Genomic DNA, 18,717 nt, shown 5'->3' with positions numbered 1-18,717 from the left:
TACAATGCAAGGATGTATGGCTTAAGGATATCAGTTGCATGACTCACTTTGCCGAAGATGAAATGACATCACTCAAATTAAATGGAGCTAGATGGCGCATAGCAAAATGAGCTTCTGAGATTGTGTGGAACATTCTTTCAGTCTTTAACATGAAAAGTAATACAACTACTTCACACGGGATCAATTTAAAATAATACAACTGCAACCAGAATCTTGTTTCTAAGCATTCCTTGTACAGAATTTTATAGGAATATAATGGATCTCAACATATATAATTGTTAAACCCGTTTATCGCAGGAAACTTCTTCCTGTGACTCTGGGAGAAGTGGGTGTGACAAATTAAGAAAACACAACACTACACTATACTAAACGTATATGATTCCAGTGTCTAAGGTCCAGTATTTGACTTTTTCCGATAACTAAGTGCATTTCCAAACGCGGTTTAAATATGTAAAAATTAGGAGGTGAAATAATTTCTTGTGCATGTGCAAAACATGCAACTTAAGTCAGACAGCATTTTTTGGGGTCAGGCAGTTATCAGTAACTCAGTTGGAACAATCTGTTCAGGAAACGTGTGCTTTTTCAGAACATGAGTATTCATAATGAGCAAACAATGCCAGAAATCCTATTTTCAGGGCACACAAAACAATGTGTGTAAACTAAGACACTTTAAATTTAAGATAATAGCACTAAAAAGTTCATAAAATTGGAATTCAAACAAATGAAGCATAAGAATAGAACAATAATGTTTAAACATATAATTTCCTAAGGAGTGTATGTCCTCAATAAAAGTAAACAAAGTTAAAAGAGTTCTAATGACCACTACCAGTTATGTCTCTTGTTTCTGTGATTAATTCAAGGTCCTTATTACAAATGGGCTAGTTTATTATGAGCCCTGTTTAGGAAGGTATCGGTAATAAGTGTATTACAAAGTATACTGCACCTGGAAATTGTCTGGTGCAATAAAGGCTGCATCCCTTTAATTTTCACACATAGGTTGACCATGAGGATCAAATATCAACCAAGCAATTTGCATAGGATTTGCGGACACGAGATCAAGCTTTTCAGGCTCAGAATGATAAAAATAGTCCTTTTTTGAAAGACTGCATCTTTCCAAGAGACACTTTCATCAGGTTCAGGTAAATAGGCGTGGAGTGATATAGTTTTGAAATGACTAATACTTGAACCAGTACCTTTAGATGAACAATTGGGAGATATGACCAGACCTTAGACAGAACCTAGAAATTCGAACGTGTGGTTTAAAGGTCAATACCAATAAAAATGTCATTTGACTATCAAAATTTCCACATAAAGTCCATACTGATTGCATTGGAATTGTTGGCAGCCCATTTGTGTCATAAGTCACAGCAGCAAACCGGTATCCTCCTTTCTTTTCAACAATAGAACCTAGGTTTTATCACTGCTATGTCATAAACAATGTATTTTCATCCAGCTCTTGTCCACCAAAAAGTAGTCTGTCACTTTAGACACTTTATCATCACATATCCAACAGGTGTTTATATGGGTGCATACTTTGACAAAGTATGTAGTAACAGTAGATATCATTTGAATAACTGAACCAGAGCTCCAAAATTAAAAAAAAGATATCTCCCAACTTTACATCCACCCCAAACTGAGCAAGAGGAAACAGTGCACAAAGCAGAATGAAGCAAATAGCAAAGTCCTTGGGCACACACTTCAATACACTTTAGAGCCAGATTTATCAATTATGATGCACTACTTTTCTTGCACCCACCATTGGGCCCCCAACCACACCAGGTGTGAGACGTATTTACAATATGGTGCATCATGGCGCATGTTAGGACATAAGTGTCAATATTTCGGACACTATTGTGGGACTTTGCAGGATTAGCGCCATATATTATGGAGCTAATCCTGCAAGGTAAAGGGAGGCCCATTGAAAGTAATGGGCACGCTTGCTCTGAGCAGACATTCAAAATTACGCTAAAATGGTGCAGTGAAATGTTGTACATTTCACTATGGCATTTGTACAGGCCTCCCTGCAGAGGAACGCCCCTATTGCATACATTATGCCTGGCACTATCTATTATAATCCATAACTGAACAGTATTTTATATTTGTCTTTTCTAACCTTGCCTACCAATATTAAATATGACTTATCTGTCAACGATATGAAGAAGAATCAAAAAAATTTCAACAGACCAATCAGACCACGAGAATTCCAGAACCTTCAAGGATCCCCAGATTCAAAAGTGCTAGAAACCACAGACACTGTAAAAATGCACTAAAACAGTTCATGGCACTGAATAGCGTGAATGGCCTGGACATTTTGATACCATGTCTTTACAGCTGTTTAGGAATTATACATTTTTCTTGAAGAAGGAAATGGAGAGCTTGAATGTTGGCAATAAAGCTCAACTCATCGCTTCCATGCAGGGATGGAAATCAAAAATCAGAGTAGTTCCCACGCTTCGCAATGGTACTGGTGATCATGATGAAGTTGAAGGATCCAAGACTTCTGTAGACATAGTAGATAGTTTCATTCTGAACTTAGATGCCTTTTGTGGTCAGCATTTGTGGATCAGGGAAAGGATTTTGAGTTTGATCCTGACTCAGATAGGAACTAGAGGAATTCCTTAAAGATCGAAGGTATTGGTTGTTTTAGGCACGGAATCAAACTCAGTGTCTCTAGACCATGCCTCCATCTAATTGTGACTCACTTTACTCTGCTTCCTGCTCCGGAATATCTGATTTTGCACTTGCAAAAATGAGATGTGAATTGATAAACATGATTGACGTCAAACTATTTTAGAAGGACACAATAAATCATGCAAGTGTAATTTTCAATGTGACTCTTAATGGCCTGTGATAGACCATACGTTCTCCTCACAGTAATTAAGACTTATGAAGAACCTTTTTTTCAAATGGAGTGTCTACTCTGCCATTTTGCAATAATAACATATGTTACATTTACCTAACGTACTGGTACTTCTTGTATCTGTGTCGAAAGGACGGAAGATTGAGACAACCCTGTAAGTATTCGATGATGTGATTTTTAAACTTACACTGAAACTTCTGCATCATATACTTTCTGAGATATGAAGTGATATTTTCATTTAGATGTGTTTTAATGTAAACTGCGGATTACAGTTTATCCACTGTAAATCAATGTTCTTAATTTAAATATAATTTAAACGCAATTGAATGGAAAATGCATACGTAATGTTTAGGGACACACGGAAAAAATACTGGCTTGTTTTTCACATTTCGTCATAAGAATCACAATTGAACCACAGCTACCCATGTACAGTTCATTAAAATGTACTAGCAGTCATTGGCAGTGTCAGCATATCTACATTAGATTATTCTAAATTATATGTGCCAGATGACATCAATAACAATGATGATGTCACATAATTTTCTTATGCAGTATAAATCTGGAGTGCTTAAAAAGTCAAACTGTTCTCTTTCACTTTCTGTGCAGAAAGTTTCACTATGATGAAAGTCTATTAAGCAGGAATCCATGAGCTCAAATGAACCCTTTTTAGGGATGACCTGGGTCACCTTAGTCCATTACAGCAACATCAGGTGTTCCAAGACCTTAAACCATGGCACACTGTGCAGGTCCAAGTCATATAAATCTCCAGCTACAACCCATTACCAAATAAATAAGACACATGATGGATCACAAATGACCAGCTACCATTGCAGGCAATGGCAACAAATCAACTGCCTCGGGAGTGAAAAAAGAATTTTAAAAAGTTCTAAGCAGAATAATTTATAACCATGAACGATTTTCCAGAGAAAGCTATAAAAGCAAGGGAAACGCATTAATAGTATAAAGACAATATCTTTCCAAGCATAGGATACCAGCCATCACCATGTAAATCTGGCTTTATCAGGCTGCTTCTGAGGCTCCGCCATTCATACAGAATAGGACGTTGTTTCTTTGGTTGAGTCGGTTTTGCAGAGTTGAGACTGAAATCTAGTGAAGGTTATCCTCAAAAGAACCTTTATAAAATCTAAATAATGTATAATAAATAGTTTATTTACACTGTCAAGGGTTGAAACCCATACGACTGAATGAGCTTAAGGTAGAGCCACATAATTTAAATAAATGATGTCTTATTCTTTGAGTAAGTGTGTCCTTTGCTGGGTAGCCACTATCCCAGTGATTCAAGGTAAACAGTGCAACAGCTTGCAGGTCCATAGTATCTGTTTTTTTGTTTTAAACTGTACTTTTGGTTATTATTTCCGATTGATTATTTTATTGTTATTTCTTTATGGTGGAAATAAATAAATACATCCGAATATTGTGATGTGATTTTTTAAAACTTTGGGTGTTCTTCATTCATTAAAATATTCAGTCCATTGGATATATCTTTCATTGTTAGGCTAAACATGCATGTGTTTAGCCACCTAATGAATGTAACATTGCTCTATAAACGCCTAAGTGGATGGATGCGGCCCAGTTTCATTGTGGCATGGGACTGTAGTCCAAAAAGGCCACTTCAAGGGCAGGACAACACTCAGGATGGATCAGTCTGAGGAAATCACACGGATCTTCCAAAAGGGTGATTATCACGCTTACCAGGACAAATGATTAGGCATCAGTAGCCATGGATGGCTGCCACTAGTGATCATTAGAGTGCAATTGATCAGCAGGATCATCTACAAAAGAGAACTCTATTGTGATTTTAATGTTATGCTTCTGGGGAAAGATTTAGGAGTATGAAAATTCTTTCCGCGTGTGAATACAAATGTGTTAGTGGTCTTGTTTCTTTCCTGATTTAAGGGCCGATACACACAACGTTTTGATCTTAACTATGTGTTACTTACTGTTTGTAATTCAGAAACGAGTCAGGCATAATACATACCTACTCAGAAAAATATGTGTGAATCGTGTTCCAACAGTTTTTAATTATCACATTCAGAGCCACGCACTTTATGTTGAACAACTGAAAGTGGGGCTTACTCTTCCTTATTCGTGTAGATCAGGAGAATGAAGCGATCACTGTATAGGTCGTTTGACATCTGTGTGGGTATGTGTGTGTTATCACTGCTGTATTCTGGTAACTGGGCAGAGCTGTTGCCCTTCGAATTCAATTTAAAAAGCCACATTCTTGTGACGTTCTTGGTGTTGTTACTGCAGTTTTCCTGTCGGTGAGGGGAGCTGTAGAAACACAACAGATTGGGAAAGACATGTCCAGTTAAATTTCCCACCACCTAGCTCATTAAAGAGCTGTGTTGATACAGCACTGGGGAGAGGAACTGCCACTTCATATTTTCTGCCCACCTGACTGATTCAAGGAGCTGAGCTGAAGCATCATTGTTCATGGGATCACTATTGCCACTCTGCTGGTGAGTGGAGAGCAAAAGGCTCTGCCTCTTTAAATGTCCTACCCAGCAATAGTTAACTTAAAAGGCCACTGTTATGAAGCATTGATGGTGTTTTGGCAACCGTTTTACTGCTGCTATGGGTAGATAACGAAAACCATGGAAGGGAAGAGGCCACTGATCATTTAAAGTTGTTGCATGCCTGGCTAAGTTAAAAATCCGCTCTGGTATGATTCGTTAGCGGAGCATTGGTACCACATACAAAGAGTGGTAAGCTCAGTTTCAAAGAGCCACAAACTAGGTTGTCTCAACAGGACAATAGGTTGAAAAGATAAAAGTCACACACTTTATGGTCTACGATCCTCTGGTGAGGCATGGAGTTTCTGGAGATGGGAGACTCGAAAAAGGCCAGAATTAGCTGAGCGTTATCTGTTTTAAGTGTCAAACATGGCTGCTGCAAAATATGGCTTGGGTTCCTCAGTGACCTATGCTGAAAAGGACACTGCTGGGTAATTCTGTGCCTCTAATGACTGGGTGCATTTAGTCATGTTACCCATCCTAAAAAATGCACAGAGATAACAAAGCGCAGATGCCAATTATACGAACATTATTGAGCCTACAAATAAATATTGGTAGTAACAGAAGTGCTTTCACTGTCACCCAGTGAATAGGACTTGAACAGAAAAAAGAAAAAAAGAATAACTTTTGCCAGTGTGTGAATGGTTTTGCATTCTAAATTTGTAACACAGTTCATCAGTAGAGCTGCCAGATTAAACACATTTCTGTGTTAAGGTATGATGGACTCCTCACCTGAAGATACTCCTACATTGTCCATACATTCACAGCCATGACTCCTGACTCTGGCATTGAAGAACAAGCATTAGCAAAGTTAATTGATGTTGCTTTTCCAACGGTATTAATTCGCCCCTATGGGCTTTGTGAAGCTCTTATAACTGAACCAGCATTGGCAAAGCTAATAGTGATGTCCATCTTGGAGCAGGAGAGGGGTAGAGGTGGAAGGAGGAAAGATGGGGAGAAGGGGACAAAGCCGGGGAAAGGTAGAGAAAGCTGGGGTCGGGGGGGTCAAGGAGGGCAAAGAGACCGAGTAAGAGTGAAAATTACACTGAACTGCAGCAGTGTTCAGTGTAGCACACTTGGAAGGAGAGTGCAAGGAGAGAGATGGGTTGGGGAGACTGAAGGAACGAGAGAAACAGAATGAGTGCACTCTATGTGTAGAGACAACAGGAGTAAGAAGCAGGATATGGACTTCTAAGGACCGTGAAACAATACCTGTAAGTAAAAAACTGAGAAAATGATTCCATTACATCAGCAGTGGAAGAATACACCCTAGCCAGTGAAATGTGAGGGTAACAAAGTGATCAATGAGTAGGACAAACACAAAAATAGGGAAGAAACACATCCAAAGAAAATCAGGGAGGAGACAGAAAATAATATCATCCGATCAAGAGAAGGGTCTACCCTTAAGCCCTCTCTATGTAGTACTGTTTGCAATGTTTTATGACAGACAGCTGAAGCTGCTTGTAATAATACGTGGAAAAAGAATAATATCAAACTTTTCAGGTGCAACACGTATGAACAGTGGTAGATGTCCAATATAATGGAATGCTAGGACGGGGATGGGAGCAGGAGTCTTAAAACCATTCATAGAAGTCAATGGATAATGTGACAAAGCACCTGGGAGCTTGCAAAGGTAACCCTAAAAGACTGCCTTAAAATTAGGAGATATAGTTACTGAGCAAGTGGGAGGGTAGCTCCTATGTTAACTCTTATTGTGTTACAAGGAGTTATTTTCAAAGCATTAATGAAGATTTTGATATGAGGGCACTCATGTCCCCCTCCAACAAAGTCTCTATTCACCCTTGTTCTGCCTATCACACGGAGCAGTTGCTGAGCCTCTCAGGTATGAGGATGTGACGTAATGGCCTGAGCTGCTGACTTCAGAACTGGAGAATTCGATTTACGTGTCTGCGACGTCTCAACCTGTGAGTCTGAGCAAATTACGTAATCTGCTTGTGCACACAATTGAGTGCCTTGACACACTCACAGGTCATTTGCCATGCTTTACAAATCATGGATTTATTTATTTTTGCCATCCGAGTTGTTTGACAGTTTCTTTTTCCAAAGGATCTAAGGGCCAGATGCATCATGCATTTTTGCGATTGCAAATGGCCCAATCGAGCGGTTTGTAATTGCAAAAATGCATTTTGGTATGTATGAATTCCAATTTGCGATTCTGTAACTTGTTACTGAATCTCAAATTTGAATTGCGTCTACATACCGATTCAGTATTAGGGAGGGGCATGTCAAGGGCGTCCCTTCCTAATACCGAATCGCAACAATATGTAGGAATGTTTTGTGACAAAATATCCACATTTTCCTACCTACTTCAAGTAGGTGGTAACCCATTTGCAAATGGGAAATGATCCCCAAGGGGGCCCTTCCCCTTTGCGAATGCATGCAAAAACATTTTTTAAGAGCAGGCAGTGGTCTCATAGACCACTGCCTACTCTTAAACAAGCATTTGCAATGCAAACGGTCTAGCGTTTGCTTGAGCTATTAGTATTGTAAACTCCGAACCTGACTTTTCTTGCCACATAAATTGAAAATGAAAATGAACCAGTTTCACATAACTAACTGGACTTTTTTTGCGTTATAAACTGAAAAGTAAAAGTTTCACATAAGCAAGCTGAAGGCCACCATCAGTGAAAAGCAGACACACAAACGGAAATAACAGTTCACTCGTAGTGAAACCTATCGGCAAAAGTGCAATTATCTATGTAACAGGGTCGATGTCATGCAAAGCGATAGACTTTTGCCAAACGAGATCGCGCTGCTGAGAAACCGGATGGAAAACAGCAAGCCTCGTATGTTTTCAGTACTTGGTCGCTACGCTCGAGGAGGGCTAACCACCAGAAAAGGCATGACGTATGCATGCCTTCCACTAATGAAATGAAAGACACTGATGTGACATGGGTGTGGTTTGAGGACCAAAGGGAGATATCAACATGGAACGGATCGCTTTGCGCTCGCCCGTAAAAATGAAAAGAAATGTTTCATTTTTCTGTTTTTTAACGCATCCCATTTTCCTTTAAGGAAAACAGGTTGCAGTAAAAAAAAAAGAAAAAAAAAAGATTGCTTTATTTAAAATCAGTCAGAGACATGGTGCTCTGCCGAGCCTAACAGGCCACCATCCCTGTGATTAGAGCCATTCAATATGGGTCGCAAATTGCGACCTACCTCATGAATATTAATGAGGTAGGTTGATCTGCAAGCCATTGGGAATCACTAAATAAAACTCCTGGAGTTTCATACATTGAAATAGCGATTCCGTAATTGAGAGTCACAGATAATCGCAATTAGGTAATCGCTAACAAGTAAACAGACAGATAATCAGACATGGAGGCCCTTAATCAACGATAGCTCTTCATAACTCTGTTGTTCATTACACAGCATGGAATTTATGTGATCCCTGAGACAGGTGAGAGGCAGCTCTGCTGTGTGAATCAGATGAAAAGTACTTTAACTGTCTGCAATGAATGATTGATCTGGCAAAACTGAGGAATAGCTTTGCTGTGTATGGCAAGTGGGAGATAGCTGTGCTCACTGTGGCAATCCAGGCATTATTGTGCTGGGGTAGGTAGGACCTGTACACAAGGATGTATGTTAAAATATTGCATAAAAAACACGAATATCGCTTTCAAAACTATAGTCCCATTGGGAATAGACAGTCTATCAAAAACGAAAATGGGGCAATATTTTTGTAAGTGATATTTAAGACACAATTTATTTCACAAAATATTTTGCTGTCATGTTCTAGTACTACATTATTCACAAAGTACCAAACATTTGCAAACCGGACTTACAATACGTGAGCAATGCAAATGTATGCAGAGACAATGAACAAATATAGTTTCCACATTAAATCAAGAAGAGGTTCTGCAGAAAACCTTGTGTTATCTGACATGCAAGGGGACCTTATGTATAACTAGGGTTACAAACTGCATGAGCAGAGAATGCAATTAATTCGGAGGTGCGATCATGTAGTAAGTAATAACGAACATATTAGAGGCCTGATTAGGAATGCCTCCTTAAATTACAACTCCTTAATCAACGTCTCTTTCTGCAAGGGGCCCTTCCCCTTTGCGAATGCATGCAAAAACATTTTTTAAGAGCAGGCAGTGGTCTCATAGACCACTGCCTACTCTTAAACAAGCATTTGCAATGCAAACGGTCTAGCGTTTGCTTGAGCTATTAGTATTGTAAACTCCGAACCTGACTTTTCTTGCCACATAAATTGAAAATGAAAATGAACCAGTTTCACATAACTAACTGGACTTTTTTTGCGTTATAAACTGAAAAGTAAAAGTTTCACATAGCAAGCTGAAGGCCACCATCAGTGAAAAGCAGACACACAAACGGAAATAACAGTTCACTCGTAGTGAAACCTATCGGCAAAAGTGCAATTATCTATGTAACAGGGTCGATGTCATGCAAAGCGATAGACTTTTGCCAAACGAGATCGCGCTGCTGAGAAACCGGATGGAAAACAGCAAGCCTCGTATGTTTTCAGTACTTGGTCGCTACGCTCGAGGAGGGCTAACCACCAGAAAAGGCATGACGTATGCATGCCTTCCACTAATGAAATGAAAGACACTGATGTGACATGGGTGTGGTTTGAGGACCAAAGGGAGATATCAACATGGAACGGATCGCTTTGCGCTCGCCCGTAAAAATGAAAAGAAAATGTTTCATTTTTCTGTTTTTTAACGCATCCCATTTTCCTTTAAGGAAAACAGGTTGCAGTAAAAAAAAAAGAAAAAAAAAAGATTGCTTTATTTAAAATCAGTCAGAGACATGGTGCTCTGCTGAGCCTAACAGGCCACCATCCCTGTGATTAGAGCCATTCAATATGGGTCGCAAATTGCGACCTACCTCATGAATATTAATGAGGTAGGTTGATCTGCAAGCCATTGGGAATCACTAAATAAAACTCCTGGAGTTTCATACATTGAAATAGCGATTCCGTAATTGAGAGTCACAGATAATCGCAATTAGGTAATCGCTAACAAGTAAACAGACAGATAATCAGACATGGAGGCCCTTAATCAACGATAGCTCTTCATAACTCTGTTGTTCATTACACAGCATGGAATTTATGTGATCCCTGAGACAGGTGAGAGGCAGCTCTGCTGTGTGAATCAGATGAAAAGTACTTTAACTGTCTGCAATGAATGATTGATCTGGCAAAACTGAGGAATAGCTTTGCTGTGTATGGCAAGTGGGAGATAGCTGTGCTCACTGTGGCAATCCAGGCATTATTGTGCTGGGGTAGGTAGGACCTGTACACAAGGATGTATGTTAAAATATTGCATAAAAAACACGAATATCGCTTTCAAAACTATAGTCCCATTGGGAATAGACAGTCTATCAAAAACGAAAATGGGGCAATATTTTTGTAAGTGATATTTAAGACACAATTTATTTCACAAAATATTTTGCTGTCATGTTCTAGTACTACATTATTCACAAAGTACCAAACATTTGCAAACCGGACTTACAATACGTGAGCAATGCAAATGTATGCAGAGACAATGAACAAATATAGTTTCCACATTAAATCAAGAAGAGGTTCTGCAGAAAACCTTGTGTTATCTGACATGCAAGGGGACCTTATGTATAACTAGGGTTACAAACTGCATGAGCAGAGAATGCAATTAATTCGGAGGTGCGATCATGTAGTAAGTAATAACGAACATATTAGAGGCCTGATTAGGAATGCCTCCTTAAATTACAACTCCTTAATCAACGTCTCTTTCTGCATGGGTCCCAGATGCAAAGGGTTCAATAAGGTAAACGCACTCAGGATTTGTACCTCTTTAAATCTCCAAATGTTAAACCCGCTGCTGTCTAACAAGGAAAATATGCCTGATAAACAATGGGACATGTGGATTTTCGTGCAGAAATTTCTAAAATATGCATGTTATGTCCCTTTTTAGGGGCAAACTCAGAATTGGTGCTGTTTATCACACCTGGTTAGTTCTGAAACCGGGGCCTCAGATCATTAGATCTTACTGGGTATAATAAATAGCACACAATCCCCGGGGGCACTAGTAATCGAGGCGTAGGTGGGACTTCAGAAGGAGATCTTCACTTGAGTGTGCTGTTTACGCGAGCATCTTCAGTAACTTTTGGGTGGCGAATTATACATCTTTTACACGGGAATAATGCAGCATAAATGCACTATTAGATTCTCACGCTGACTTAACTGTTCTTTAGGCCAGTCACTGTTTGCACACCTTTAGTGTGCTGAGGAACCAATTGATGGTGATGATGTAATACTGTCACACGAACAAAAAGGATCAATTCTAATATTGGTAAAATATAGATTCAGAGGCATTCTCTAAAAACACAGCACACAATTATTCACAACAACATTAAGGTTCTAGCAAGCAAAACAACGGTACATAGTTTATGTGTCACACATGTATTCACTTATCAAAAATGTGTATCATCTTCACCGTTCTAAAATAGTAGTAGTTGCAGTACTAGTTGTACTGATAATAATAATAATAATAATAATCATAGTAGTAATACTGCATCTTCGATACGTTCTTGGGGTTGAAGAATATGTCCTTTCTATTGCTTTTTGCAATACACGTGAAATGGTTCCTTCTACATACCAATGGCCATTTATTAAAGCTGAGCATGTGAAGAGTTGATACAGGTGAGTCTAAATAGACTCATATACAGTGCATCTTAATGGTTATCGGTATGCTTTGCAACTATAAAAAATGCACAGGCAATAAAGTTAAAATACAAAATTAAATTTCACAAGAAAATGAAAAAACAGATCTTTAGTCTAAAAGGACCTTTTGTGTTCCTATTTCAATTACAGGATCCAGTCATTAAGGGCCAGCTGTAAGACATTTTTGTTTCGCAACTCACTATTTGCGTTTTTTTGAGAATCGCAAATTGCGAGTTGGAAACAAAATGTACAACAGTATCAACCACACTGTTTGTGATTCGCAAATGGGTTGCAAGGGACATGCCTCATCAATATTCATGAGGCAAGTCGCAATTTGTGACCCCTTTGGGAATACCCGCAGTCACAGGGATGGTGGCCTACTGGAGTCAGCAGTTCACCATGTCTGTGACTGCTTTTTAAATAAAGCAGTTTTTTTTCTTCCACATGCAGCCTGTTTTCCTTAACGGAAAATGGGATGCATTTCAAAAATAAAAATGAAATGTTGCAGTTTAATTTTTTCAGAGTACGCAATGGTCCGCCTGCTCTGAAAAAATGTGGGCTCCCCCATTCACAAAGGGGAAGGGGTCCCTTGTGGACCACTTCCCATTTGCAAATGGGTTTCCTCCAATTTGAAACTGGTGGTAACTGTGATTGCTTTGCGAGAGCATTCACGGTCACAAAACAATCATACATGGACCTGCGAGTCGCAATTACGAAGGGACAACCATGGAATGCTCCTTCCTATTTGCAAGTTACAATCCCTATTTTGCGAGTTGCTAACAGGATACTGACTTGCAAAATAGGTATAGTACATCCAACAAGCCCATTCTACGGTCGCAAAAGGCGAATTTCGCACCTTGCAACTGAAAAATCGCCTCTTACATCTGGCCCTAAGTGTCTCTCTCTGGTGGTCTTTTCCACATGGCAGCAATCAATTAGCTGACTATGAGTGGTTGATTAGAGAGCAGAACATCAAAATCAAGAATTGTTAGTTATTAGTCACATTCATGACTGAAGGATCATTGTAGTGTGTGCCCCTTTGCAGTCTTCTACATCATTGGTAAAGGCGAAAGCAGAGTGCTTCGTGCTTGCACTGCACCAACTCTTAACATTTCATCTAATGTCTCTTTGCTTTCTGCTTCTTTACAGCGCATTACATGATACGTTCTTCTGAAATGGATAAAACATCACAGACAGTTGAATTGTCTAAAGCATCAAGCACACAAAATAACTAAAGTTCCAGGTATTCCTTTTAGGTTTCACGACTACTGGTGCCTCTACCATTGAATTCTTTATATACTCTACAAGTCATTGGTTCAGCCTCCTCCAGCCATTGACTTCTTTTGCTTAAAATAATGTCAGTAACATCTAGGATCAGCCTACAGGAGTATTTCAGTCTTGTCTTCATTCTATTGATTATTAGGACAATGTAGAATGAGTGACAGACTATTTTACATGGGAAAACTAGACTCTTTCGTTATCTGAGCTGTGCACTGTATGCACAAACCAATCCTTTTTAATGGCTTGCACTTCAGCAGTCATTTTTTATTGCCTTTACCACCATACGAGTAACAAGACTATTAAATTTGCCAATGCTTGTTAAAAATAATACATCAAGCAGCTTGTTTGCTATGCAATGTAGATTTTTATAGTGCGCTGATCATCCCTAAGTGTCTCCAGACACGTGACACTAGGTAGGTGCTGATTTGACTGGAGTTAACGAAAGAGCCAAGCCTTCAGCTTCTTGCAGAATTCGAGGAGCAAGCCAGAGGACCTGATGTGGTGGGGGAGGTTGTTCCAGCCTTTGGGGCGATTTGTGAGAAGGCGTAACCTCCTGCTCTATTCTTGTGCATGCAGGGATATGTGCAAGTGAGAGACTGGCTGAGTGGGGGCGCCGGAGGGAGGGGTTGGTGGAAGTGGATATGTGTGTTGAGGTAAGTAGGGCTAATGTTGTGTACAGCCTCATAGGTGTGTGTGAGGAGTTTGAACTGAGTGCCTTTGTGTATAGGGAGCAAGTGGAATTCCTTGAGGTGTGGAGTTGTGTGGATGTGTTGGCGAGGTTGCAAATGAGTCTTGCTGTGGTGTTCTAGATTGCTTTGGAGTCTGTTCAGGAGCTGGTTAGTGATTCCGATGTAGAGTGCATTGCTGTTTTTCAGTCTGCTTGTTATTAGAGCTTGTGTGACTGTTTTTCTTGTGTTTTCCAGTAGCCATTTGAAGACTTTATATAGCATCATCAGGTGGAAGCAGGTGGATTCAACTCCATTGACTTGTACTATGATGTCCAATATTTCATCCAGGATGATTCCCAGGGTTCTGGCAAGGGCAGTAGGGTTTGGGGCATGTCTGAGGTCTACCAGCCATGAGATAGAGTCCCATAAGGTGGTTTTGCTTCTGAAGATCACCACTTTGGTTTTGACCTTGAGGCAGTTGGACCTCATCCACATGGCTACTGTGGTCATGCAGATGTTGTAGTTGGTCTTGGTCATGGGAGTCTTGACTGAAAGGGAGATTGTGAGTTTGATGTCATTTGCGTAGGTGAGGATGTTGATGTTCTGTGATCTGATGATGTCAGTCATTGGTGTCACGTGGATGTTGAACAGGGCTGGCCTTGAGGTACTCCACTGATAATAATACTGGCTTCTGATGTGTGTGGGTAATGTTGACTTTCGGTGTTCTTCCCATGAGGAAGAAGCAGATCTAGTTGAGGGCAGAGCCTTGAATGCCACCTTGTGCAGTCTTTTGCTCATGGTGGAGTGGGAGACGATGTTGAAAGCAGCTGAAAGTTCAAGCAGGATGAGGGCTGCTGATTCTCCTTGGTCGAGGAGTATCCTGATGTTGTCTGTGGCTGAGATGAGTGTGGTGTATGTGCTGTGGTTTGGTCAGAATCCGGATTGTGAGATGTCTAGAAGTGGGTGTAAGGTGAGGTAATTGGTGAGTTGCCTGTTTATGGCCTTCTCCATGATCTTGGTCGGAAAAGTTAACTGGGAGATTGGTCAATACTTTCCTAGTGGAGTTAGATCTGCTGAAGGTTTCTTAAGCAGATCGTTTGACATGTTTCCAGGCATCTTGGAAGGTGGCAGTGGAGATGGAGTTATTTAGAATGTGGGTGAGTGTTTACTTGGTAGAATGGGTGATCATGTGGAAGATGTGGTGATGGTCTTACAGGCAGCCAGAGTGCTTCCGGTGTGGTGGGTTGGTAGGTTGGTGGTGAGGCTGTGAGGGACTGGTTGAGGGTCGAAGTTATAGTAGATGCTTCATATTTTGTTGTTGAAGAAGTCGGATGGTCTGTCACACATGTTCTGTGAGGAGGTGATGTTGTTTGAGGAGGCAGAGGGTGTGGAGAAGTCTTTGACGATCGCGAATATTTTATTGTTGCTGTTGGTGCTGTTCTCTATGCATTCGACTACGGCCTTCTTCATGTTTTCTTGATCTGGCAGTGGTATCATCTTTCAGTAGCTCTGAAGGTATCCTTGTTGGTTTATTTTTGACTGGTTCTCCATTTCGTCTGTATCTGTTTGCAGTGTTGTTTTGTTACTCTGAGTTTTTCTAAGTACCAGTTAGCCTTCTTTTTGGCTCTTTAGTGGTGGCTGTGTTTGAGGGGTGCCAGGGACTTGGTGCAGTCAGATGACCAATTGTTGAGTTGGTCTGTGTTGATGTTTATGTTTCTAGTGAGGATGGGTCTAGCCTTGCGTAGGGCGTGGGCCTAGTATACTACTGTGTTTTGGTCCAGGTGCAGCTAGTCTGGCTGTGTTGGTGGTGTCTTGAGGTGGGGTGATTATCTGGAAGTGGATAATAAAGTGGTCGATTCAAGTGACGGGTGCAAAGGTGGTGAACTTGACTCCATGAAGGTAGCAAAGACGGAGTTGATGGTGTGTCCAGAGGTGTGGATGGGTTCGGTGACATGCTGAGTGAGTCCAAGGATGCTGAGGCTTTCGAAGAGTGCTGTGGATCTGGCATTGGTCTGGTCTTCTAGGCGGAAGTTGAGGTCTCCTAGGGGGATGTAGGCCTTAGAGTCTAAGGAGAACAGAGGCAACAAAGGCTGTGATGTCTTGAATGAAGTATGTTTGCAGTCCAGGTGGATGGTAGGCAAGGGTTCTGTTCAGGATGTAGTTGGCTATAATTTGGAGCTTGCAGGTAAAGCATTCTCATGGAGGGAATCATGTTTTCGATGGTTGTGACGCATTTGGGAGATTCCTTGAAGATGATCGTGACTACTACTCCTGGGTTGTATTGTTGGAGTTGTCTTGCAATGTTGTATGCTTCTGGGATTGCCGTGGAGATGTCTGGGGCCTTACAAGGGGGTCAGCAAGGTTTCAGTCAAAACAAAGAGTTTCGGGCATTGTTGCTGAGCAGGTCCAAGATCTCCTGGCATGTTTGCAGAGTAAGCAAATATTGAGTATGCATGAAAGTGATTCTGGGGGTGCTAGTTTGCTGTCTCAGTGGGGTGGTGTGTTGTGGGAGGGCTGAGTGATTATAGGTGGTGCTTGTGTTGTGGGTTTAGTATTGCAAGTGAAATGGCAGTTTGTACATGAGAAGGCTTCATGTGTGATCTGTTATACGGAAAGGCAGCAGTGGAGGGATGTATGACCAGTGCTGAGCGATCACAGGATCACAGCAGAGTACCTCTGGGGACCAGTCAGACCAGGGTTCCTGGTGCTGTCCATGATCTAGGCACAGATGGGTGCAGACAGTCTTGCCTTTGTCGCTACAGCCACCAATAAATAGGTCCTGAAGCGGAGACAGGGAATGGGGTGATGGGCGGTGCTTAGCAGGAGTGCAAGAGAGCAGGAGAGGAAGCAGAGGAGAAGCAGCTAAGGAGCATGGAGGGGAGGGACAGACACAGGAGGCAGGTGGCAGGAGGCAAAAAAAGGAGCGTAGCACACAGGACAAAAGGGTAGAAAAGAAGAGGAAAAGAAGGAGCACCAAGAGAGGCACAGAAGGGTGAGAGAGCTTGCAAAGAAGACATGCAAAGAGCAAAAGAGTCATAAAAGGGAGAGTTAAGAGGCTCACAAGGGTGAAAGGAAGTGGAAAGAGGCACAAAAAAGAGAACAAGTGAGCACAAAGAATCACAAAAGGGTGCAAAGAGAGTGAGAGAGTTAAGAGGCTCTAGTGGGCGAAATTGCAAGCACAAAGAGGCACAAAAGAGTGAAAAGAGAGAGATAGAGAGAGATTCAGGAGAGAGTGAGAAGAGAGTGTGTGAGGAGCATGGAGGATGAGATGGGAGCCGGTAAGTGCAGAAGCCGGGTCCACAAGGATCTTGACCGGTAAGAGGACTGGTCCCGGTAAATCAGGGCCTAAGCGCTGCAGACACCATTAAGTAGGTCCTCGGAGGCGTTGGGACACTGGGCGCTGGGTCGGGCTTAGTAGGACTGAAGAAAAGCTGGAGAGGACCAGGAAAAAGCAGGTAAGGAGCATGTGGAAGAGGGAGGGAGAGCAGGTGGCGAGAGGCCAGAATGGTAGCATGACACACGGGGCAAAAGGGTAGAAAGGAAGAGGACAAAGAAGAGGCACCAAGAGAGACAAAGAAGGGTGAAAGAGCAAGCAAAAGAGGGATGAAAAGGGTGAATAGTAGAGCAAAAAAGTCAAGGGGAATGAAAAGCAAGCACAAAGGGGCACAAAAAAGTGAAAGAGAGAGAGTCAAGAAGTTCACAAAGATGAGAAGGGAGTGAAAGGAGACACAAAAGGGTGAGAGAGAGAGAGAGAGAGTCAATAGAGAGTGTGGGTGAGGAGCATGGAGGATGAGGCAGAAGGCTAGAGGCGCAGAAGCAGGGTCCGCAACGGCCTTAAGGTAAGTCAGGGCCTGGGTACCAGCTTCACATAATAAATTCAAAAAGTAATACAAATAATCCAGTTCACTGACAAATGCAAAGTAGAACACTCTCAGTCCTATTCACGTGCTTTCCCTATCTGATTCAAAACACAAATACAACATATTAATTTGCAGATTTTCAACGTAGCACTCGCAATTTTAACTCAGTTGTGCCAAGAAAGAGTTACAAATACTGGCATATTCTAATACGCTACCACAAAAAAAAAATCAACAATTAGAGAAGCACATTGCTAGTAGGTATTTCCTTTACCGCAACAAAGATAAAACATGAATGTATGAAGGAGCATGTGAACACACCTTTTGAATGAAGATGTGTTTAGCAAAATTAACCTGTCTAGAAATACGTTATGCAAATGCTCATTCCTTGGTCTTTATTGTAAACTCAATTTGTGTAGGAGATTCTGAATATTCCCAAATAAGAACAATAATCAAATGGCCATGCGCACAGCTGTCAACAGTGCATCAGGTGCAGTGACACCAGGGCAATGCGTGTGAGTGGTCCACTGCACCCTAAGTATAACTGGTTCTACTACCCACCCGTGGCCCAAAGGTGCCCATTTTTCTCCCTTGTTTCAATACCATGGCCCCGTTCCAGTGCCATCGCCACATTCTATTCGCAGCCATTTCTAGTCTCCTGTCTCTTCAGTTAATCACCCTCACACTGCGAGTGCAACCGAGAACTTATTTGGACCTGGTGCCCTCAACAAAGGACTTGTGCTGTTCAGTTTTCTACATAGTTGCATAAATTCCCTTACATAACTGTATTTCCCTTTCCCAGCTCGCTGGACTGTTCGAAGAACTG

The 18,717-nt window shown here is 41.3% G+C and overlaps 1 protein-coding gene across 1 annotated transcript in view; it reads right to left on the bottom strand.

Annotated features, from left to right (window-relative positions):
- BMPER (BMP binding endothelial regulator) overlaps positions 1-18,717 on the bottom strand; it is a 387,098-nt gene that overhangs the window by 257,297 nt on the left and 111,084 nt on the right. The gene's annotated exons all lie outside the window — the stretch shown is intronic.

Source organism: Pleurodeles waltl, chromosome 2_1, assembly GCF_031143425.1.
Source record: "Pleurodeles waltl isolate 20211129_DDA chromosome 2_1, aPleWal1.hap1.20221129, whole genome shotgun sequence".
In the NCBI taxonomy this organism is placed as follows: Eukaryota; Metazoa; Chordata; class Amphibia; order Caudata; family Salamandridae; genus Pleurodeles; species Pleurodeles waltl.
This window is presented reverse-complemented; position numbering and strand designations above follow the sequence as displayed.